Genomic DNA, 26,500 nt, shown 5'->3' with positions numbered 1-26,500 from the left:
GATATTATTGACCTCGCCCCTCAAATGAATATTTCTTTAAATTTTAGATATTATTGACCTCGCCCCTCAAATGAATGATATTTCTCTAAATTTTAGATATTATTGACCCCGCCCTCCGAATGAATGATATTTCTTAATATTTTTGATATTATTGACCCCGCCCCTCAAATGAATGATATTTCTCTAAATTTTAGATATTATTGACCTCGCCCCTCAAATGAATGATATTTCTCTAAATTTTAGATATTATTGACTCTGCCCTCCGAATGAATGATATTTCTTAATATTTTTGATATTATTGACCCCGCCCCTCAAATAAATATTTCTTTAAATTTTAGACATTATTCACCCCGCCCCCCAAAATGAATGATATTTCTCTAAATTTTAGATATTATTGACCCCGCCCCTCAAATGAATGATATTTCTTTAAATTTTAGATATTATTGACCCCCCCCCAAATGAATGATATTTCTTTAAATTTTAGATATTATTGACCCCCCCGCCAAATGAATGATATTTCTTTAAATTTTAGATATTATTGACCCCCCCCCCAAATGAATGATATTTCTTTAAATTTTAGATATTATTGACCCCGCCCCCCAAATGAATGATATTTCTTTAAATTTTAGATATTATTGACCCCGCCCCCCAAATGAATGATATTTCTTTAAATTTTAGATATTATTGACCCCCCCCCCCAAATGAATGATATTTCTTTAAATTTTAGATATTATTGACCCCCCCGCCAAATGAATGATATTTCTTTAAATTTTAGATATTATTGACCCCCCCCCAAATGAATGATATTTCTTTAAATTTTAGATATTATTGACCCCCCCCCCAAATGAATGATATTTCTTTAAATTTTAGATATTATTGACCCCCCCCCCCAAATGAATGATATTTCTTTAAATTTTAGATATTATTGACCCCGCCCCCCAAATGAATGATATTTCTTTAAATTTTAGATATTATTGACCCCGCCCCCCAAATGAATGATATTTCTTTAAATTTTAGATATTATTGACCCCCCCGCCAAATGAATGATATTTCTTTAAATTTTAGATATTATTGACCCCGCCCCCCAAATGAATGATATTTCTTTAAATTTTAGATATTATTGACCCCGCCCCCCAAATGAATGATATTTCTTTAAATTTTAGATATTATTGACCCCGCCCCCCAAATGAATGATATTTCTTTAAATTTTAGATATTATTGACCCCGCCCCCCAAATGAATGATATTTCTTTAAATTTTAGATATTATTGACCCCGCCCCCCAAATGAATGATATTTCTTTAAATTTTAGATATTATTGACCCCGCCCCCCAAATGAATGATATTTCTTTAAATTTTAGATATTATTGACCCCCCCCCCCCAAATGAATGATATTTCTTTAAATTTTAGATATTATTGACCCCCCGCCAAATGAATGATATTTCTTTAAATTTTAGATATTATTGACCCCCCCCCAAATGAATGATATTTCTTTAAATTTTAGATATTATTGACCCCCCCCCAAATGAATGATATTTCTTTAAATTTTAGATATTATTGACCCCCCCGCCAAATGAATGATATTTCTTTAAATTTTAGATATTATTGACCCCCCCGCCAAATGAATGATATTTCTTTAAATTTTAGATATTATTGACCCCCCCCCCCAAATGAATGATATTTCTTTAAATTTTAGATATTATTGACCCCCCCCCCAAATGAATGATATTTCTTTAAATTTTAGATATTATTGACCCCCCCCCCCAAATGAATGATATTTCTTTAAATTTTAGATATTATTGACCCCGCCCCCCAAATGAATGATATTTCTTTAAATTTTAGATATTATTGACCCCCCCCAAATGAATGATATTTCTTTAAATTTTAGATATTATTGACCCCGCCCCCCAAATGAATGATATTTCTTTAAATTTTAGATATTATTGACCCCGCCCCCCAAATGAATGATATTTCTTTAAATTTTAGATATTATTGACCCCGCCCCCCAAATGAATGATATTTCTTTAAATTTTAGATATTATTGACCCCGCCCCCCAAATGAATGATATTTCTTTCAATTTTAGATATTATTGACCCCGCCCCCCAAATGAATGATATTTCTTTAAATTTTAGATATTATTGACCCCCCCCCCAAATGAATGATATTTCTTTAAATTTTAGATATTATTGACCCCCCCGCCAAATGAATGATATTTCTTTAAATTTTAGATATTATTGACCCCCACCCAAATGAATGATATTTCTTTAAATTTTAGATATTATTGACCCCCCCCAAATGAATGATATTTCTTTAAATTTTAGATATTATTGACCCCCCCCCCAAATGAATGATATTTCTTTAAATTTTAGATATTATTGACCCCGCCCCCCAAATGAATGATATTTCTTTAAATTTTAGATATTATTGACCCCGCCCCCCAAATGAATGATATTTCTTTAAATTTTAGATATTATTGACCCCGCCCCCCAAATGAATGATATTTCTTTAAATTTTAGATATTATTGACCCCCCCCGCCAAATGAATGATATTTCTTTAAATTTTAGATATTATTGACCCCGCCCCCCAAATGAATGATATTTCTTTAAATTTTAGATATTATTGACCCCGCCCCCCAAATGAATGATATTTCTTTAAATTTTAGATATTATTGACCCCCCCCCCAAATGAATGATATTTCTTTAAATTTTAGATATTATTGACCCCCCCGCCAAATGAATGATATTTCTTTAAATTTTAGATATTATTGACCCCCCCCCAAATGAATGATATTTCTTTAAATTTTAGATATTATTGACCCCCCCCCAAATGAATGATATTTCTTTAAATTTTAGATATTATTGACCCCCCCCCCCCAAATGAATGATATTTCTTTAAATTTTAGATATTATTGACCCCGCCCCCCAAATGAATGATATTTCTTTAAATTTTAGATATTATTGACCCCGCCCCCCAAATGAATGATATTTCTTTAAATTTTAGATATTATTGACCCCCCCCCCCAAATGAATGATATTTCTTTAAATTTTAGATATTATTGACCCCGCCCCCCAAATGAATGATATTTCTTTAAATTTTAGATATTATTGACCCCGCCCCCCAAATGAATGATATTTCTTTAAATTTTAGATATTATTGACCCCGCCCCCCAAATGAATGATATTTCTTTAAATTTTAGATATTATTGACCCCCCCCCAAATGAATGATATTTCTTTAAATTTTAGATATTATTGACCCCGCCCCCCAAATGAATGATATTTCTTTAAATTTTAGATATTATTGACCCCCCCCCCCAAATGAATGATATTTCTTTAAATTTTAGATATTATTGACACCGCCCCCCCCCAAATGAATGATATTTCTCTAAATGTTAGATATTATTGACCTCGCCCCTCAAATGAATGATATTTCTCTAAATTTTAGATATTATTGACCTCGCCCCTCAAATGAATGATATTTCTCTAAATTTTAGATATTATTGACCCCCCCCCCAAATGAATGATATTTCTTTAAATTTTAGATATTATTGACCCCGCCCCCCAAATGAATGATATTTCTTTAAATTTTAGATATTATTGACCCCCCCCCAAATGAATGATATTTCTTTAAATTTTAGATATTATTGACCCCCCCCCAAATGAATGATATTTCTTTAAATTTTAGATATTATTGACCCCGCCCCCCAAATGAATGATATTTCTTTAAATTTTAGATATTATTGACCCCGCCCCCCAAATGAATGATATTTCTTTAAATTTTAGATATTATTGACCCCCCCCCAAATGAATGATATTTCTTTAAATTTTAGATATTATTGACCCCGCCCCCCAAATGAATGATATTTCTTTAAATTTTAGATATTATTGACCCCGCCCCCCAAATGAATGATATTTCTTTAAATTTTAGATATTATTGACCCCACCCCCCAAATGAATGATATTTCTTTAAATTTTAGATATTATTGACCCCCCCCAAATGAATGATATTTCTTTAAATTTTAGATATTATTGACCCCGCCCCCCAAATGAATGATATTTCTTTAAATTTTAGATATTATTGACCCCCCCCCAAATGAATGATATTTCTTTAAATTTTAGATATTATTGACACCGCCCCCCCCAAATGAATGATATTTCTCTAAATGTTAGATATTATTGACCTCGCCCCTCAAATGAATGATATTTCTCTAAATTTTAGATATTATTGACCTCGCCCCTCAAATGAATGATATTTCTCTAAATTTTAGATATTATTGACCCCGCCCTCCAAATGAATGATATTTCTTAATATTTTTGATATTATTAACCCCACCCCTCAAATAAATATTTCTTTAAATTTTAGACATTATTCACCCCGCCCCCCAAAATGAATGATATTTCTCTAAATTTTAGATATTATGTACCCCGCCCCTCAAATGAATGATATTTCTTTAAATTTTAGATATTATTAACCCCCCCCCCCAAATGAATGATATTTCTTTAAATTTTAGATATTATTGACCCCCCACCAAATGAATGATATTTCTTTAAATTTTAGATATTATTGACCCCCCCCCAAATGAATGATATTTCTTTAAATTTTAGATATTATTGACCCCGCCCCCCCAAATGAATGATATTTCTTTAAATTTTAGATATTATTGACCCCCCCCCCAAATGAATGATATTTCTTTAAATTTTAGATATTATTGACCCCGCCCCCCAAATGAATGATATTTCTTTAAATTTTAGATATTATTGACACCGCCCCCCCCCAAATGAATGATATTTCTCTAAATGTTAGATATTATTGACCCCGCCCCTCAAATGAATGATATTTCTTAATATTTTTGATATTATTGACCCCGCCCCTCAAATAAATATTTCTTTAAATTTTAGACATTATTGACCCCCCCCCCAAAATGAATGATATTTCTCTAAATGTTAGATATTATTGACCCCGCCCCTCAAATGAATGATATTTCTTTAAATTTTAGATATTATTGACCCCCCCCCAAATGAATGATATTTCTTTAAATTTTAGATATTATTGACCCCTCCCCCAAATGAATGATATTTCTTTACATTTTAGATATATTGACCCCCCCCCAAATGAATGATATTTCTTTACATTTTAGATATATTGACCCCCCCCTCAAATGAATGATATTTCTTTAAATTTTAGATATTATTGACCCCCCCCTCAAATGAATGATATTTCTTTAAATTTTAGATATTATTGACCCCCCCCCCTCAAATGAATGATATTTTTTTAAATTTTAGATATTATTGACCCCCCCCAAAAAAAATGAATGATATTTCTTTACATTTTAGATATATTGACCCCCCCCAAATGAATGATATTTCTTTACATTTTAGATATATTGACCCCCCCCCCAAATGAATGATATTTCTCTAAATTTTAGATATTATTGACCCCCCCCCCTCAAATGAATGATATTTCTTTACATTTTAGATATATTGACCCCCCCCTCAAATGAATGATATTTCTTTACATTTTAGATATATTGACCCCCCCCCAAATGAATGATATTTCTTTAAATTTTAGATATTATTGACCCCCCCCCCAAATGAATGATATTTCTTTAAATTTTAGATATTATTGACCCCCCCCCAAATGAATGATATTTCTTTAAATTTTAGATATTATTGACCCCGCCCCCCAAATGAATGATATTTCTTTAAATTTTAGATATTATTGACCCCGCCCCCCAAATGAATGATATTTCTTAATATTTTTGATATTATTAACCCGCCCCTCAAATAAATATTTCTTTAAATTTTAGACATTATTGACCCCCCCCCCTCCAAAATGAATGATATTTCTCTAAATTTTAGATATTATTGACCCCGCCCCTCAAATGAATGATATTTCTTTAAATTTTAGATATTATTGACCCCCCCCCCAAATGAATGATATTTCTTTAAATTTTAGATATTATTGACCCCCCCCCCCAAATGAATGATATTTCTTTAAATTTTAGATATTATTGACCCCCCCCCAAATGAATGATATTTCTTTAAATTTTAGATATTATTGACCCCCCCCAAATGAATGATATTTCTTTAAATTTTAGATATTATTGACCCCCCCCCAAATGAATGATATTTCTTTAAATTTTAGATATTATTGACCCCCCCCAAAATGAATGATATTTCTTTAAATTTTAGATATTATTGACCCCCCCCCAAATGAATGATATTTCTTTAAATTTTAGATATTATTGACCCCCCCAAATGAATGATATTTCTTTAAATTTTAGATATTATTGACCCCCCCCAAATTAATGATATTTCTTTAAATTTTAGATATTACTGACCCCCCCCCCCAAATGAATGATATTTCTTTAAATTTTAGATATTATTGACCCCGCCCCCCAAATGAATGATATTTCTTTAAATTTTAGATATTATTGACCCCGCCCCCCAAATGAATGATATTTCTTTAAATTTTAGATATTATTGACCCCCCCACCAAATGAATGATATTTCTTTAAATTTTAGATATTATTGACCCCGCCCCCCAAATGAATGATATTTCTTTAAATTTTAGATATTATTGACCCCCCCCAAATGAATGATATTTCTTTAAATTTTAGATATTATTGACACCGCCCCCCCCAAATGAATGATATTTCTCTAAATGTTAGATATTATTGACCTCGCCCCTCAAATGAATGATATTTCTCTAAATTTTAGATATTATTGACCTCGCCCCTCAAATGAATGATATTTCTCTAAATTTTAGATATTATTGACCCCGCCCTCCAAATGAATGATATTTCTTAATATTTTTGATATTATTGACCCCACCCCTCAAATAAATATTTCTTTAAATTTTAGACATTATTCACCCCGCCCCCCAAAATGAATGATATTTCTCTAAATTTTAGATATTATGTACCCCGCCCCTCAAATGAATGATATTTCTTTAAATTTTAGATATTATTGACCCCCCCCCCAAATGAATGATATTTCTTTAAATTTTAGATATTATTGACCCCCCCCCAAATGAATGATATTTCTTTAAATTTTAGATATTATTGACCCCCCCCCAAATGAATGATATTTCTTTAAATTTTAGATATTATTGACCCCGCCCCCCCAAATGAATGATATTTCTTTAAATTTTAGATATTATTGACCCCCCCCCAAATGAATGATATTTCTTTAAATTTTAGATATTATTGACCCCGCCCCCCAAATGAATGATATTTCTTTAAATTTTAGATATTATTGACACCGCCCCCCCCCCCCCCAAATGAATGATATTTCTCTAAATGTTAGATATTATTGACCCCGCCCCTCAAATGAATGATATTTCTTAATATTTTTGATATTATTGACCCCGCCCCTCAAATAAATATTTCTTTAAATTTTAGACATTATTGACCCCCCCCCAAAATGAATGATATTTCTCTAAATGTTAGATATTATTGACCCCGCCCCTCAAATGAATGATATTTCTTTAAATTTTAGATATTATTGACCCCCCCCCCAAATGAATGATATTTCTTTAAATTTTAGATATTATTGACCCCTCCCCCAAATGAATGATATTTCTTTACATTTTAGATATATTGACCCCCCAAATGAATGATATTTCTTTACATTTTAGATATATTGACCCCCCCCTCAAATGAATGATATTTCTTTAAATTTTAGATATTATTGACCCCCCCTCAAATGAATGATATTTCTTTAAATTTTAGATATTATTGACCCCCCCCCCTCAAATGGATATTTTTTTAAATTTTAGATATTATTGACCCCCCCCCCCCAAAAAATGAATGATATTTCTTTACATTTTAGATATATTGACCCCCCCCCAAATGAATGATATTTCTTTACATTTTAGATATATTGACCCCCCCCAAATGAATGATATTTCTCTAAATTTTAGATATTATTGACCCCCCCCCTCAAATGAATGATATTTATTTACATTTTAGATATATTGACCCCCCCCCTCAAATGAATGATATTTCTTTACATTTTAGATATATTGACCCCCCCCCAAATGAATGATATTTCTTTAAATTTTAGATATTATTGACCCCCCCCAAATGAATGATATTTCTTTAAATTTTAGATATTATTGACCCCCCCCCAAATGAATGATATTTCTCTAAATTTTAGATATTATTGACACCGCCCCCCCCAAATGAATGATATTTCTCTAAATTTTAGATATTATTGACCCCGCCCTCCGAATGAATGATATTTCTCAATATTTTTGATATTATTAACCCGCCCCTCAAATAAATATTTCTTTAAATTTTAGACATTATTGACCCCCCCCCCTCCAAAATGAATGATATTTCTCTAAATTTTAGATATTATTGACCCCGCCCCCAAATGAATGATATTTCTCTTAATTTTAGATATTATTGACCCCGCCCCCCCAAAAAAATGAATGATATTTCTCTAAATTTTAGATATTATTGACCCCGCCCCAAATGAATGATATTTCTTTAAATTTTAGATATTATTGACCCCCCCCCCAAATGAATGATATTTCTTTAAATTTTAGATATTATTGACCCCCCCCCAAATGAATGATATTTCTTTAAATTTTAGATATTATTGACCCCCCCCAAATGAATGATATTTCTTTAAATTTTAGATATTATTGACCCCCCCCCCAAATGAATGATATTTCTTTAAATTTTAGATATTATTGACCCCCCCCCAAATGAATGATATTTCTTTAAATTTTAGATATTATTGACCCCCCCCAAATGAATGATATTTCTTTAAATTTTAGATATTATTGACCCCCCCCCAAATGAATGATATTTCTTTAAATTTTAGATATTATTGACCCCCCCCCAAATGAATGATATTTCTTTAAATTTTAGATATTATTGACCCCGCCCCCCAAATGAATGATATTTCTTTAAATTTTAGATATTATTGACCCCGCCCCCCAAATGAATGATATTTCTTTAAATTTTAGATATTATTGACCCCCCCCCCCAAATGAATGATATTTCTTTAAATTTTAGATATTATTGACCCCGCCCCTCAAATGAATGATATTTCTTTAAATTTTAGATATTATTGACCCCCCCCCCAAATGAATGATATTTCTTTAAATTTTAGATATTATTGACACCGCCCCCCCCCACATGAATGATATTTCTCTAAATGTTAGATATTATTGACCTCGCCCCTCAAATGAATGATATTTCTCTAAATTTTAGATATTATTGACCTCGCCCCTCAAATGAATGATATTTCTCTAAATTTTAGATATTATTAACCCCGCCCTCCAAATGAATGATATTTCTTAATATTTTTGATATTATTAACCCCACCCCTCAAATAAATATTTCTTTAAATTTTAGACATTATTCACCCCGCCCCCCAAAATGAATGATATTTCTCTAAATTTTAGATATTATGTACCCCGCCCCTCAAATGAATGATATTTCTTTAAATTTTAGATATTATTGACCCCCCCCCAAATGAATGATATTTCTTTAAATTTTAGATATTATTGACCCCCCCCCCAAATGAATGATATTTCTTTAAATTTTAGATATTATTGACCCCCCCCCCCAAATGAATGATATTTCTTTAAATTTTAGATATTATTGACCCCGCCCCCCCAAATGAATGATATTTCTTTAAATTTTAGATATTATTGACCCCCCCCCCAAATGAATGATATTTCTTTAAATTTTAGATATTATTGACCCCGCCCCCCAAATGAATGATATTTCTTTAAATTTTAGATATTATTGACACCGCCCCCCCCCCAAATGAATGATATTTCTCTAAATGTTAGATATTATTGACCCCGCCCCTCAAATGAATGATATTTCTTAATATTTTTGATATTATTGACCCCGCCCCTCAAATAAATATTTCTTTAAATTTTAGACATTATTGACCCCCCCCCCAAAATGAATGATATTTCTCTAAATGTTAGATATTATTGACCCCGCCCCTCAAATGAATGATATTTCTTTAAATTTTAGATATTATTGACCCCCCCCAAATGAATGATATTTCTTTAAATTTTAGATATTATTGACCCCTCCCCCAAATGAATGATATTTCTTTACATTTTAGATATATTGACCCCCCCCCCCAAATGAATGATATTTCTTTACATTTTAGATATATTGACCCCCCCTCAAATGAATGATATTTCTTTAAATTTTAGATATTATTGACCCCCCCCTCAAATGAATATTTCTTTAAATTTTAGATATTATTGACCCCCCCCTCAAATGAATGATATTTTTTTAAATTTTAGATATTATTGACCCCCCCCCCAAAATGAATGATATTTCTTTACATTTTAGATATATTGACCCCCCCCCAAATGAATGATATTTCTTTACATTTTAGATATATTGACCCCCCCCCAAATGAATGATATTTCTCTAAATTTTAGATATTATTGACCCCCCCCCTCAAATGAATGATATTTCTTTACATTTTAGATATATTGACCCCCCCCTCAAATGAATGATATTTCTTTACATTTTAGATATATTGACCCCCCCCCAAATGAATGATATTTCTTTAAATTTTAGATATTATTGACCCCCCCCCAAATGAATGATATTTCTTTAAATTTTAGATATTATTGACCCCCCCCCAAATGAATGATATTTCTCTAAATTTTAGATATTATTGACACCGCCCCCCCCCCAAATGAATGATATTTCTCTAAATTTTAGATATTATTGACCCCGCCCTCCGAATGAATGATATTTCTTAATATTTTTGATATTATTAACCCGCCCCTCAAATAAATATTTCTTTAAATTTTAGACATTATTGACCCCCCCCCCTCCAAAATGAATGATATTTCTCTAAATTTTAGATATTATTGACCCCGCCCCCAAATGAATGATATTTCTCTTAATTTTAGATATTATTGACCCCGCCCCCCCCAAAAAATGAATGATATTTCTCTAAATTTTAGATATTATTGACCCCGCCCCTCAAATGAATGATATTTCTTTAAATTTTAGATATTATTGACACCGCCCCCAAATGAATGATATTTCTCTTAATTTTAGATATTATTGACCCCGCCCCCCCAAAAAAATGAATGATATTTCTCTAAATTTTAGATATTATTGACCCCGCCCCCCAAATGAATGATATTTCTCTAAATTTTAGATATTATTGACCCCCCCCCAAAAAAATGAATGATATTTCTCTAAATTTTAGATATTATTGACCCCGCCCCTCAAATGAATGATATTTCTTTAAATTTTAGATATTATTGACCCCGCCCCCAAATGAATGATATTTCTCTTAATTTTAGATATTATTGACCCCCCCCCCCCCCCAAAAAATGAATTGTATTTACACGCATTTTTTGAATCTCTAGAATGTTCTTCGGGTTGGGAGGTGGACACCACTCGAGCCCTCGAAATGTATGTTTGTCCCAACTCATATCTTAAACTAAAGAGAAAGAGAGAAAGAACGAGATAGATAGATAGATAGATAGATAGATAGATAAAGAAAGAGAGAGAGAGAGTGTGTTTGTGTGTGTGTGAGAGAGAGAGGTTAGGCCAATTCGTAGGCACTCAAATGTCACCTCAACCTACATAGCCAGAAGCGGAGGCAACCTTATAGGACTCAGAGAGAGAGAGAGGGGGGGGTAAATCAATTCATCGGAGGTTTTTGGAGTGGAAAACACGCATAAAGAATGACCTAATATCGATGATAAATTAAAGAGCCAATGCTCCCAAATGCAGAAAATAGGTCAACATCAATTTCCACAAATGTCTTACTGGCTTGATGGGACAGAGATTGGAACTTGGTTTATAGTCCGAGACCTATTAGATTGGAGACTCTTTGGGGTGTGGGGGAAGGGGGTCTTGTCTAAAAGTGAGGGACTATTAGTAGATTCATCAGCCCAGATATGGCAACAATACTCCATTCATGGAGGAGTGTGGCTTTACTCCTTCAACTTTTTTGATAATGTCTGCCCATATCTTTCTTTGCTGTTAAGTTTCTTCCGAGTTAATGAATAAAAACTTTTATTTGTGGAATTTTGGAAACATCCTCTCAATCATAAAATCCTTTCTCTCTAAAAGGTTTATCAAGAGAAGCACGTGTTCGAGACACGGGGGTGATGTCACAACAGAGACGAAAAGTCATACGCGGGCGGAAAAGGAGAAATGAACTGTTTAAATATTTAGAAAAAAATGCGTTGTTGGAAATACTAGGTATAAAGGCTTTTATTAATTTATTTTTTAGCTGTTGTTTCACGACGTTTCGGCCAACTATTCCTCTGACCTTCGTCAGGTGGTAACTGCGATGGGATGGGAACTCTGAATCTCCTAACTGCATTCTCAGCAGTTACTGCCATCCATAGTTGTTGTTGTCTCAGCACGAAGGCCGGAGGAATAGTTGGCCGAAACATCGTGAAATAACAACTAAAAAGATGAGGATAATAGTCCGCAATAAATAAATTAATAAATAATACTCATCTCAATAATGAATTCCAATGAATAATAATAAATTCCAATTAAAATGAAATATATAAAGGCTTTTGTTAAAATAAAAAATTGAGTAGAATTTATTTTTTCTTTCTTATGTTTCTTGCAACGGAGTCTACAATGTGTTGGGCTCGTTTGACCTTCGGGCCAAGATCACGGTGTAGTATCTGTTCTGATGCTACACTTCACCTTGTTAGTGGAGGAGAAATCCTTCATGATCTAGACAATTTAAATTTTTTGTTCCTATCATCTACATATGGAAAGTCTTGGAATAAAGGGTCCAAAACACAACAATAGTAGATATAACCCATCAGCGACGAGGAAGGCTCTGCTATCTAAAAATCACACCTGGGACTACACGGAGGATCAAGTCCCACATCCACCACAGCTTCACCTGCAGTGGTACAAGAACATTCAACTTTATTTCAGCCGCAATAAGAAATATAAGGAGAGTGTCCCCCTACACTTTCAAAAAACAACTGGACATCTGGTTGACCAGCCACCAACAATAAGCTACACTAGTCCCAACCTCAATCGTCAATAACCAACGGAATAACACAAACTACTACAAACTATTACATCCAGAGTGCCCCTTTCTTTCTAGAAGGTTTGTTAAGAGAAGCACGTGTTCGAGACATGGGGGTGACGTCACAGCAGAGACGAAAAGTCATATGCGGCAAATAAGGAGAAATGAACTGGTTAAATATTTAGAAAAAAAATGCGTTGTTGGAAATACTGGATATAAAGGCTTTCGTTAAAATAAAAAAGTGAGTGGAGTTCCCTCCCCCTTTCTTATGCTGCTTGCGACGGAGTCTACAATGTGTTAGGTCCGTTTGGCCTTCGGGCAGTATCTGTTCTGATGCTACACTTTACCTTTTCTGCCCTCGGTCGGTGGACATGACTTCATGACTAAGACAATTTTAATTTTTGTTCCTATCCAGAGTGCTCCTTTTTTGGGAGCTGGATTTTTCCCACATTAAAAACCGGCCTTGTGTCTAACTCTGCCCTCTCGTGAGGAGCCAAGTAAATAGGAACAGCGTTAAAGGTTGAACGAGACGGACACTATACAACTGGGTTAGCGAATAAAAGCATTTATTGGGGGAATCAAGAGCAGCCGTAATCTAATAGAAGTGTTTCGTTGAAGGACTTTTTTTGCCAGCATTTTTAAAGAGATTTACCGTCACGATCTTTGGAGTGGTGCAGAGAGTCTCTTAATTGCCTTACAAGATTTTTTTTTTGTTTTGTCTGCATTTATTGCATAATACGTTTGCATATACGGCATAATCAGGTTAGCACACCGGTTCCCGCTGGATCACCGAAGTTAAGCAACGTTGAACCTGGTCAGTACTAAATGGGTGACCATTTGGGACTTCCAGGTGCTGTATGTACTCTCCGCTTATCTCAGCATTGTTTCTAGTCGCCCTGGATTTCTCCTTGTCACTGGATAAAAAAAAAAATGCCGATTCAGGAGAGGTGGGGTTAGGGATTGCATAACTCTTGCTTCACAATTACATGCGCAGCTGCCCCTACAGGGGGTATCCTTTGTCTTTTGAGACTGAACGGAGGCATCGAATTGATTGCTGTCATTTATAGGTGAGTTGTAGTTACAGTTCTTTCCCGAACATACCCCCGACCAGCGATTAATACCTTGGCGATCTATTACCGTCACAGATTTGGTACCTCTTTGTCTGGAGCCGAAACTATACTATTACTTTTTAGTATTGTATTACTAATGGTAATATATGACATAATCACATTTGCACATTGATTTCTGTCAGATTACTGAAGTTAAGCAACATTTAGCCTGGCCAGTACTAAAATGGGTGACCATTTAGGAAGTCCAGGTGTTGTATGTGTTCTCCAGTTATCTCAATATTTTTTTTCCTGTCAGTCTTGTCACTGGACCCAAGCAGTGCCGATTCAGGAGAGGTATGGTTGGAGATTATGCCACCCTTGCTTCATAATTACATGTGCAGGTACTTTTACAGGGTATATCCATTGTCTCTTGAGACCGAATGGAAACATCGATCGAATGATGATGTGGTATATATCTATCTGAACATAGATTTGGTATCTGTTTGTCTGGAGGTGAAACTTTACAAGGTGGAACGATAAAATTGTCGCCCTTGAAAAGTCGCCATGATTCCATTTCCGTTTGATGAAAACCGTTTTTTTTTTTTTTGCACACCATCTGCTAGTTAGCCAGTTGTGTAAAAATCCTAAGAGCGATAGGAGCTTTCTATCATGTCTGAAATGACACAATGTTCAACGAGTGAGATCGGAGATGCGCCACTGTACAACTCATGCTCTCTACCGATCCAAGTTATGAAAACAGGATCATTGCCAGCAACCTCAAAATGTATCACTGGATAGCCACGAATAACAGGGGCATGCAGAAGATAGTAAAAACAAAGTCTCCGGCCACGGTTATGGCCTTTGGTGTGGTTTCAAATGAGATCCACATCATGCCACCTCACATCTTCGAAGTCAGTTTGAAAGTCAACACCAAAGTATACTTGGATGTGTTGAAGAGTGTGGTGATCCCCTGGTGCAATCAGGTGGCTGCTGGCAGACCCTGGGTGTGGCAGCAGGACTCGGCACCTGCCCACAAGTCCAAAGAGACCAGACTTGGCTTCAGAAGCAGTGCTACGACTTTGTACCCTTCTCTCACTGACCCCCATCCCCCACCCTGAACTGAACCCGCTGGACTAATTCGTTTGGGCATACATCAAGAACATCATCAACATCAAAGCCAGTCCGATCGCTTAGACATATACACACATACATATAGACAGCTCATTTTTATAGATTCATCGCTGAATGAGTCGGCATAAGAGAATTAACTCCTTGATTAAAAGTTAGAGTTACTTCCTTTTAGTTCTTTCTGCATCAGAATAGGGGAATGTGAGTGAGAATAAAAAAAAGAGATTAAAAAAAATTTTGTGATTTACATAAGTAATGATCATACATTTAATAGTTTAATCTTTAAATCCACTTTCAATCTGTTAAAACAACCGTCAATAAAAAAAATTAAATAAGAAAAATGATTTTTGTTTTAATTATTTTCGCTGTGCAATAATTTATATCAGTTTGAAATAGATTAAACTTAAAAAACAACAACAACAACAACAAAACATTGGGTACTTGTACAGTTTAATCAAGACATTAAAAAATGAAAATATCGAAAAAAAAAAAAAAGTTTTATTGTACGTATCCGTTTTAGACTGAAGATCTCTGAAAAAAATTTTCATTAAATTTGATCGAGTATTTTTTTGTTGTTGTTGTTGTTTGTTTTGTTGGTTTTTTTTTACAGCGGAAAAAACACGTTTTTTATGAGAGCGCGTTGAAGTCAGCCATTATGGAAATTTTTAACACGCCACGGGGAGATAACTCCAGTTAAAGCGCCGACACTCCCTCCCCATCTTTAATACTAGCTTTTCTTCTTAAAAATCGAACCTTTTGCTCGGTATCATAACAAATTGTTTTCTTCGCTGTAAAATAAAAACTACTTGATGAAATTAAGTGAAATTTTTTTTTCGGAGAACTTCGTTCCATAACGGATACGTACAATATAACCTTTTTTCGATATTTTCATTTTTTTTAATGTCTTGACTAAACTGTACAAGCACCAAACATTGTTAATGACTGTTTTGGTAAAAGAAAGGTTTACTGATGTCGACCCACTGCTACGAATCTGGAAGAGAGGCATGTGAGCGAGAACAATGTTTTAAGCAAATATGATTAAAAAAAAGAAAGATATTTGTGATTTACGTAAGTAATGATCACACATTTAATAGTAATCTGATCTTTAAATCAACTCTCAGTTAAATCAACCGCCGATAAAAAAATTCGAAATAAGAAAAATGATTTTATTTTCATTTAAAAAAAAATGTCAAGTATATAATACAAAGTACAAAAAATATTTAAAAAGTCATTTAATCCTGTTTTAATGTAAAAGCTTACCGAAATAAGCGTTTTTTTAAAAACTTAAAAAAAAAAAAAGAAAAAAAAAAAAATAATAATCATAATAATAATAAAATTTAAAAAAAAAAAAGAAAACGTCCGCAGTAAGGTGGGTACGAACGCAAAAACTAATATTTCGGCTACGGTGATGGTCATAACATGGCGTTGCAAATTTATGTATTTAACGTATCCAAAAAAATTAACCGTTCACGCATGCGCAGATGTTAAAATCGTTTAGAAAGAAACGATTTTACGTGACCCCTCCTCAGATTCTACGATCTTTAAGGTAGAAAAAAAATGAATGTTTTTTTTTCTAAATTTCCGATATTATGTATCGGATTCCCGGTCCTTTAAGACAGAATTGGAATCATTCTTATTCAAATTGGATCTCGAAATTTTAGCCCCCCTCCACAAACACTCACACACACAAATAAACAGACGACCGAGATTTATATAATAGGAGATTATTATAAGTATATGCCGACATAATACCTAATATCAGATGTCTTATGATCTGAAATGCACTTTTATTCCAGAGGAAGAGTGTATAAAAACTGCCCAGAGCGGACATTATCACACAATTATATTGAGGACGGAATATATGAATGTCACAGTTAGTGTCTTTTACGTACTCGACCATATCAGTGGTGAACACTGGCGGGCGTTCATGATCCAGTTTGTGATATCTTTCATCTGCCACCTACGAGTATTGGCAGGGAGTATCGAAGTTCAAATTTATTTTAATCCAATCTGCAGGCTTGAGTCTTTGGTCGTGTTTTCAGGGTCATTAATTCTCTCTAGAGAACTAACCATTTGGGATGAGTGAACCGTTAATTTTATTAAACAAAAAAGGCAGTTGTGAATCATTAAGAAGTATGAAACGAGAAATATCGTTTCGTATTTGAATTATTATTATTAGAATGTTAAGAAATCCGAAAACCGATTTTTTTCTTTAAAATTAACATTTTTTTCTTTTCTTTAAAATTATTTTTTTCTTTAAAATTAACATTTATTTGGAAAAGTATAAGAAGGTTACTTCAAAGATATGAGCAAGCACATTTTCAGCTAAATAGGTCCTCGTCAAGTGGCATTTTTAAAAAAATCATTTTTCAATCGTGAATAGTAGTCCGTTTATATACTGCTCCGGACGGTTTGAAAATCTCCTGAATTATCAGCCATGACTATTTTTTCTCTGATTATTGCTCACAAGATGGCAATTAAAAAAAAATTGTTTTCTATTTTTTGTTTGTTTTATTCTTCCAGTTTTGGGGTGTGTGTGGGAGGGAAGATCGCGAGTGGAAGTCAAAGACTGATAATCTATGTGTATGTTGCCCGAGTCGAGAAAGGTGGTATACTAAGGATATTAAGCAAGCTCCGGGAAAAAACAAACTTTTGTTTCAATCAAAATAGCAGCTAGTGCCCGTGCGACTTAAAAAAAAAAAAATTAGCCGTATTAGGCAGGCTCGAACCTGTAAAGCAAAAGAGGAAAAGGAGGAAAAAACCTAACGAGCTAACTGTTACGACCACGACAACTTATGACGTCACGACGGGTCGAAATAACGTTTTTTAAATGTACATTGAGATTGCTAGGCGTATGACTTGCAAAAATCTCGATGCAAGAAGTGATTCCGCCTTGCAAGAAATGGCCCATTTAACTTAGACAGAATTAATCTTTTTGGACAATTTTTAGATATTTTTCATCCGAGAGATTGATCTTTGTAACTATACAAATTTTGTCACAGTCCGATGCGTCTGTCAAAAGTTTTCACACACGCACGCACACACACACACACACACACACACACACACACACACACACACACACACACACTTTCTCATTTATATATTAGATTTTTTTTTTTTGTTCTTTCGATTTTTTTCTGGGGGAAGGAACGAGATCTATTGCTACTTGGACTTAGGGTTATGTTAGAGTTAGGGTAAGATTAGAGTATGGGTTCGGATTAGTGGTAGGATTAGGGTAGGGTTCCAACACTTTATGTATGCAAGGGTGGAGAATCCTGCAAATGAAGGACTGCAAATAAGAATGAGGCACATTTATGAAATATTAGAAAAAGAAGGTAAGGAGTTAGTAGGAAGCGATTTTTCAGAAGAAGGGGAAGTAGAAGAAGGGTATGGGGGGAAGAGAAGAAGAAGAAGAAGAAGAAGAGGAAGAGGATGTAATGCTTGTTTTTTTTAATCTAAAAACAAGTACAAATAAGAAATCTGCGAAAGTAAATTGGCGAAAGTGCCAGAGAGAGAGAGAGAGAGAGAGAGGGGGGGGAGAAAGAGAGAGAGAGAGCGAAGCAAAAGTTTCAAAGAGAGAAAGAGAGAGGAAGGAAGGCGAAAGGGTGAAAGAGAAAGAGAGAGAGAGAGAGGCTAAACCATCAAAGAGAGAGTGAAAGAGAGAGAGAGAGAGAGAGAGGCGAAAGCGTCAAAGAAAAATAGAGAGAGATAGAGGCGAAAGGATCGAAGAGAAATAGAGAGAGAGAGAGAGAAAGAAAGGCGGCAGCATCAAAGAAAGTGGTGAAAGCAGCAGAGAGAGAGAGAGAGAAAGAGGCGAAAGCGTCGAAGAGAGAGAAAGAGAGAGGCGAAAACGTCGGAGAGAGAGAAAAAGAGGGAGGGGTAGAAAAAAGAACGAAAGAAAGAACAAAAGGGGCAGAAAGATATAGAGATGGAAATAGAGAAAGAAAGATGGGAGATACAACGAGCAAGCAGGAGAGAGAGAGAGAGAGAGAGAGAGAGAGAGAGAACAGAGCTAGAAGGGAAGAGAAAGCAATAAAGTGGTTAAAAGAGAGAAAGGAGAGAGACAGAAAGAAAAAAAGGAGATTGAAAGAAACGGCTAAAGAGAAAGAGAAAAGAGGGGAAAAGAAGTAGAGTAAGAGAGAACGAAGGAGAAAGAAAGGGTAGAAAAAAAGAGTGCACGTGCGCGCACGCGAGAAAAAGAGGGGGGGAATGAGTAGCGAGAGTGATAGCGTATAGATGAAACGTTGGGGCATACCCTGCACAAGTGCATAAGTATATAAATTCACCCGGTTAGTGTGGCTCTTGTTAGTATGCATCCCATGGTCACGCCGGCCGACAACTTGTCAATCGCCCCGTCCTCTTCTAAAACATAAAAACAAAAACAAAACCGAAAAAGATTTAAGGAATGTTTAAGCATCTAAATAATCAAACGTACACACAAAAAAAAAATATTATTATAATGCAATTCGGAAAATACATAGAAGACTTGTAACGAATAGCATAGTCCCATTGCTCATAATCCCTAGTTGGAAACTTATTTCTTTTCCTCTCAGTATTCTTCTGACTCAGTAAGGGTATAGCACACGTGCTGTGGCGCAGTTGTGTCTCAGTTTTCCTTGGACGTGAATCAGATTGAAAGGTAATGTTTATGTAATGAACTCACATTCATTTTTCTTGCTATTTCAATTCATGGAAACATTTTGTATTCATCATAGATATTAAAAAATAACACAAACTGGTATATCCTCTGGGTATTTTAAAATAAATGTGATCTAAATCAAAAGTTAAAAAATTTTCCCTTAGTTTTATGATTTATTTGATTGTATTATTTTATATTAATAAGATACGAGTCATTCAAACTGTTCAGTGTGGACTGTAGATATATGAGCAGGATAACTATATTTTACAAAATAATAACACTATAAACATTTTCGTATTGGGATGTATAAATACCCCATGGGACTAATTATATTTGGAACACCCAGGTGACTAACGCAGGGTTAAGGGTTCAACATCAGACCCTTTATAGAACTATTGTTTACCAGGGTCCATGGCCTGGGAGGGTAACTTTGCGTCTCCATACCATAGGGACGTTTCTGGAAGGGCTATTACATCCTCGTCCAGCACTAACATTTCAAGTTTAGATCCAAAAGTCTGTTCGCTTGATGGGTCTTTTATCAGGTTTTCAGGATCATTAATTCTCTCTTGAGAACTAACCATTTAAGCTGAAGGAACTGTCATGCCGAAATCAAACGCTCGCTCCAACGGAACGAATAACACCTGACATTATAACAATTCAGGGTTTGACATTAGCTGGCGCAATGCTTCAATGTACCTTTTCAATTTTATGCGTCTCCCCAGAGAACTATAAGACTCAACCACAAGACTTTTAAATGGGGGCAGATTACCGTAAAACCCATGTTATATGTGCAAACGTAAAAATACACTTGCGGGTGATGATCTATAGATTTTAGGTGCCTTTAATAAATTTCCAGACTTTTATTGCATGGACACTTTTATTGATAGTACACACACGAAACTCTAGTCCCCTTTGAAGTAATTACCTCCGACTGCAATGCAGTTGCTGTACCGTTTCAACAACCTCTGGAAGGCTCAATGGAAGTCCTCTTGTGTGAGCATGTCAATGATCCTAATTACAGTCTCTTTCGTAAGTTTATCTGCATCTTCAGTTCCTCAGGAATAATTGTGTGTGCAGTTCCCACACTGACAGCAAACTGTGCATTTATTGTCTCTAAAGACACACGACGGCCCTTATCCATGAAATTCTTTATTTGGCCAACCAACTCTGATGTTCTGACTTTGTTATTCCTCCCAGACCTCTCATCATCCCTCACAGGGTTTCCTTGATATTAGGTAATAACCAAAAGTCGGAGGGGGCAAGATCTGGACTATAGGGAGAGCAAGGAACATTTTCCCGCTTTCATGATAATTTCATTTCCTCAACGTAAGTTTATTATGGAACAAAAGTCTGTATTATTATTATTATTATTATTATTATTATTATTATTATTATTATTATTATTATTATTATTATCATTATTTATTTATTTATGTTTTTTTGTTAAATATTATTATATGAGAAATCTTTATGAGTTAAAATCTATAAAAAAAAACCTGATTTGAATAAAAAATACAACCATAACAGAAAAAAATATGATTTTTTAATGGTTTCTTATCAATTATTTGTTCTTCAAAAAAAAATATTATTCATAAAACTTACCTTACAAAAATCGTTTTTTTTATTTAAACCATAATTTTCTTAAAGTTTCATAAAAATTGTCTAGGGATAACACTGTAAAAATAAATAAATAAAAAATAGTGTCTCCATTTTTTTTTTAAATTCATTTTTTATTTTAATAACAATTTTCTTTTAAAATTCATTTTTCATTTTAATAACAATTTTTTTTTCATTGAAAAAATTGATCAATGTTTGAGCAGGAAAAAAGAAACTTTCCCTCGGCACTTTCCAGTATTTTTACGTAACCTGCTCGAAATATTCGGACGATAGCATCGTCCTTAACCTGCATACCATAAGTTTTTGTTTGCTTAGTATGAGAAATGCACTTTAGAAAAACTGGAGTCGATCATTGGTTCATTTCTCAATCAGGTTTTAATCGGTTCAGTAAGCATTTGAACTAATGATATAAAAAAACAATGAGATATTTAAAACATTTTGCTATCAGTTTCAAATAACTTGAGACTTTTCTTTATCTTTTGTTTATCTTCTAGGGCGTCTTATGTATCATTCAACTGGTATCGTAACAAGATATATATATATATATATATACATGCATATATATATATATATATATATATATATATATATATATATATATATATATATGCATATATATATATAAAACATTGAACAATAAAAAACACCGTATGAAAACAACAATAAATACTGGGAACTCAAGGAAAGCGGACATTCGCCGGTAGTCGAATGGAAAATAATAAAACAAGCTACCACGTGTAAGGACCTAGACGACCCATGTAGATTATGCCTTCATGAAAAATTTGCTATCCTGTACTTTAAAGAACCCCAACATCTATTAAACTGTAGAGAAATAGCAAACAACTTTGTTCACAAGATAAAATTTACTCTAGGATAGTCATACAAAATAGTTTTAAAACTAACAAAAAAATACAAAATAAACAAACAAATAAATTAAATAAACATGAATATACATAAACGATCACACATGTATGTATGTATATATATATGTATATATATATATATATGTATATATATATATATATATGTGCATATATGTGTGTATACATATATATATAAACTAACATTAATAAAAAACAAAAACAGAAAAAAACACTAACCTAGATTTAAAACAGATCAAGAAACTAAATATCCAGGCTAAATAGAGCACACACAAAGGAACAGGTCAACCAGAGGTTAAATAGGCCTTTGTCCGATAAATGCATGCTCATTGGCTGATAGGAAGGGCGCGATGGATACTAGACAGTTGATTGGCTAACTAAAATCTCAATAGAAGATACGCATATAAAAACGACAAACAACCACAGAATTCGCGTATAAGTCTGAAGAATCCTAGAGTGGATGAAACGCGGAATATTCAGTGTAGCTTAATCGCCATATACATTTTATATATATTATATATATATATATATATATATATATATATTCTGCTTAAGTACCATAAGTTTTTGTTTGCTTAGAATGAGGAGTGCACTTAAGAAAAACTTGAGGCGATCATTGTTCATTTCTCAATTATTTTTTATCGCATTATAAGCAGTTGAATTAATGATATTCAAGGACAATGGAATATCTAAAATAATTTTCTATCAGTTTGAAATAAAGACTAAGAATTTTGTTTATCTATTAGGACGTCTCAAGTATCACTTAACTAGCATCGTAACACACACATATATATATATATATATATATATATATATATATATATATATATATATATATATATATTAGCATGGGTGCCCAGCATTGCCCGGATATTTGGAGGTGTATGTTGAGCAAAAAAAAAAAAAGAAAAAAAAAGGTCAAATATTTCTAAAACTTTGATCCCTATTATGACCCCTTAACTTTTATTGCTTTGGGCTCAAATCAAGTTATTAAGTTAGATCCATGTCCAAGGAACCTACATCTAAAATTTCAAGTGTTTAGATCCAAAATTGTCGGAGGAGTTTGATAGAGTTCACAAAGGTCACATCGTTAAACTTTAACCCCTTAATCGCCAAATTTCTGGCCGAAAACCGATCACATCGATTTTCCTAAATATCAGTACCCTGTATATCAAATGTGTAATATATATATACATATATATATATATATACATATACATATATATATATATGTATATATATAGTGAGAGATATAGATATAGTGATATATATATATATATAGTGATATATATATATATATATAGTGATATATATATATATAGTGATATATATATAGTGATATATATATATATATATAGTGATATATATATATATATATAGTGATATATATATAGTGATATATATATATAGTGATATATATATAGTGATATATATATATAGTGATATATATAGTGATATATATATAGTGATATATATATAGTGATATATATATATAGATATAGTGATATATATATAGTGATATATATATATAGAGTGATATATATATAGTGATATATATATATAGTGATATATATATATAGTGATATATATATATAGTGATATATATATATAGTGATATATATATATACAGTGATATATATATAGTGATATATATATACAGTGATATATATAGTGATATATATAGTGATATATATAGTGATATATATATAGTGATATATATATATATATAGTGATATATATATAGTGATATATATATATATATATATAGTGATATATATATAGTAAGATATATATATATATAGTGATATATATATATAGTGATATATATATATAGTGATATATATATATAGTGATATATATATATATATATATATATAGTGATATATATATAGAGAGAGAGTGTTATATATATATAGTGAGAGGGTGATATGTATAGTGATATATATATATAGTGATATATAGAGAGTGATATATATATAGTGATATATATATATATATATCACTATTTATTTATGAATAATCAATATAACTTTCAATTATTATTGCTGTTATTATTATTATTATTATTTGTTATGATCAATACAGTAGCAAATAACTATACATAATTCCAAATTACTATATATTTTTAATAATCATTATCGATGTAATAACAAATGATTATATCTGATCATAAAAGATTTAGTGCTATTCTTTTTTTTTTAGTTTTCAATTTGTATTATAACAATTTTTTTTAGTTTTCAATTAGTATTATATCAAAATTTTTAAAACTATGAATAGCACATTTATATATATACAAATAAATAAATTAATATGAAACTAACGAATGTAATTGTAAATAATATTGGTGGTTTAAGTTAACTGGTATGATAGCGCGAGGGAAAACAAGCAAGAAATAGTTTAAAACTACCACCATTAAACAAATTATGGGCTTCCCCTTTTTACCCTCCTTTTTCTTTTCTCTTCTTCCTTTTCTTTTTTCTCTTTTTCTTTCTCCTCCATCTCCTCCTCATTCCTCTTCTCTCATCCTTCTTTGTCTCTTCCCTCTCTACTTCTTCCTTACGTCTCTTGCTTTTTTCTTTTTCTTCCACCTACCTTAACAGATCTTTATTAGTTCAACAGAGGTGTAGCGAAAGTGGACAGTGAAATCTGGTTTAAATCTAAACCTTTTCGCAAGAAGATATCAAAATACTAATAAAAAGTCACACCCACCTCTTAACGTATCTAATATACACTAGTTTATTCAGACGGACAGCGAGCATGCAAATTCGCAGATAACATCTCTATCCATTCTTTTGTTATGTCAGTAACGTAAAAATCTTGCGTTCTGGCGCTGAAGGCTTTTTTGATATCGTTTAGTTTTGGAAGCATTTCTCACGCAGAAAATTATCGAGAGGATTTAAAAGTAGTAGTCGGTAAGTGAGAGCACTGGAGAGTATTGTGGATAAAGCAGAGTTTTGCAGTCCAATTCGTTCAACTTCTGCAGGGTCGGTTTAGCAAAGTATGATCGGGCATTGTCGTAGAGGAGAATTGGACCTTTTCTGTTGACAAATGCTGGGTGTTGTCGAAGTTTCTGATGCATTTCATCAATATGTTGATAGTACTTCACCACTGTATGGGTTCGCCTGCATTAAAAATAACTTTAATCGATGAGACCGGTCGCAGTAATTAATTCGACCCCCTGTCTTTCCAACAGTCAGTATGACCTTCTTTTGGTGCAGCTGTTCCCGGGAAGTGTCGTGGAGCTTCGTCGACGTCTAACCACTGAGCTGAGCATTGCTGGTTGTCATAAGGTATCCACGTTTCATCTCGTCGCAACCTGACCGAGAAACAGATCGTTTTTGTTGCGTAAAATAAGAGAAGATGGCACTTAATAACGACGTTTCTTTTTGTTATCGTTCAACTCATGAGGCACCCATTTATCAAGCCATTTACTCTTTCCAATCTCTCTCAACTGGTTGGAAATTGTCGTATAAGTTACTTTTAATTCAGAAGCAATTCTCGAACAGTTGTGCATAGATTGGTTTCGACTAAAGCTCTTAATTTATCTTTGTCAACATCCGATGGCCGACCACTACGTGCATCATCTTCCGAACTCTCGTCGCCGCCATAAAATTTCTTAAACCACCATTATGCTGTGCGTTCAGTAGTGATTTCTCGGCCAAATTGCTTGTTGGCATTGCGAGCTGTTTCAGCAGCTTTTCGGCCTAGCTTGAATTGAAATAAGAAAATTTGGGAAATTTATTTTTTGTTCTATCTTGTAAACAACGTTGTGAGATGAAGACATAATTGTTCTAAAACGATTATAATTACAACGATTAGATAGAGTGAAAAACGCTCTTTAAAAATGATATATAAAGTAAAGGTATCATAACGAAAACTTATTTGAAAATACATCATTTGAAATCAAAATTAAAAATTCCATAAGAACGTTCATGTCCACTTGATATAATATTTATGCGTATTTTACGACCGGGCAATGCCGGGTGGCCTGATAGTTGTAAAATAAAACCGATCAATAAAAAAGAAAATGTTCACATGTGTTCATCTAAATAAAAGTATTTTTTTTTAATTTTGAACAACGGTGTAAACCCGAATTTATTCCTTTTATCTTTACTTAGATCTGGGGTGCTTGAAGCATAATTGATCCAGATAAAGTTGTTAG

The 26,500-nt window shown here is 33.2% G+C and overlaps 1 protein-coding gene across 1 annotated transcript in view; it reads right to left on the bottom strand.

The window, feature by feature from the left end:
* LOC145267047 (uncharacterized) overlaps positions 1-21,464 on the bottom strand; it is a 36,909-nt gene extending 15,445 nt beyond the window's left edge. The window contains exon 1 of the mRNA XM_080122989.1: positions 21,443-21,464. The gene's annotated coding sequence lies outside the window, so the exon portion shown is untranslated. The remainder of the gene's footprint in view (positions 1-21,442) is intronic.
* Between the last annotated feature and the right edge of the window lie 5,036 nt (positions 21,465-26,500).

Source organism: Euprymna scolopes, chromosome 42 (assembly GCF_053919585.1).
Source record: "Euprymna scolopes isolate OS-2025 chromosome 42, ASM5391958v1, whole genome shotgun sequence".
Taxonomy (NCBI): domain Eukaryota; kingdom Metazoa; phylum Mollusca; class Cephalopoda; order Sepiida; family Sepiolidae; genus Euprymna; species Euprymna scolopes.
Note: the sequence above shows the minus strand (reverse complement) of the source record. Positions and strands in the feature narration are given on the sequence as shown.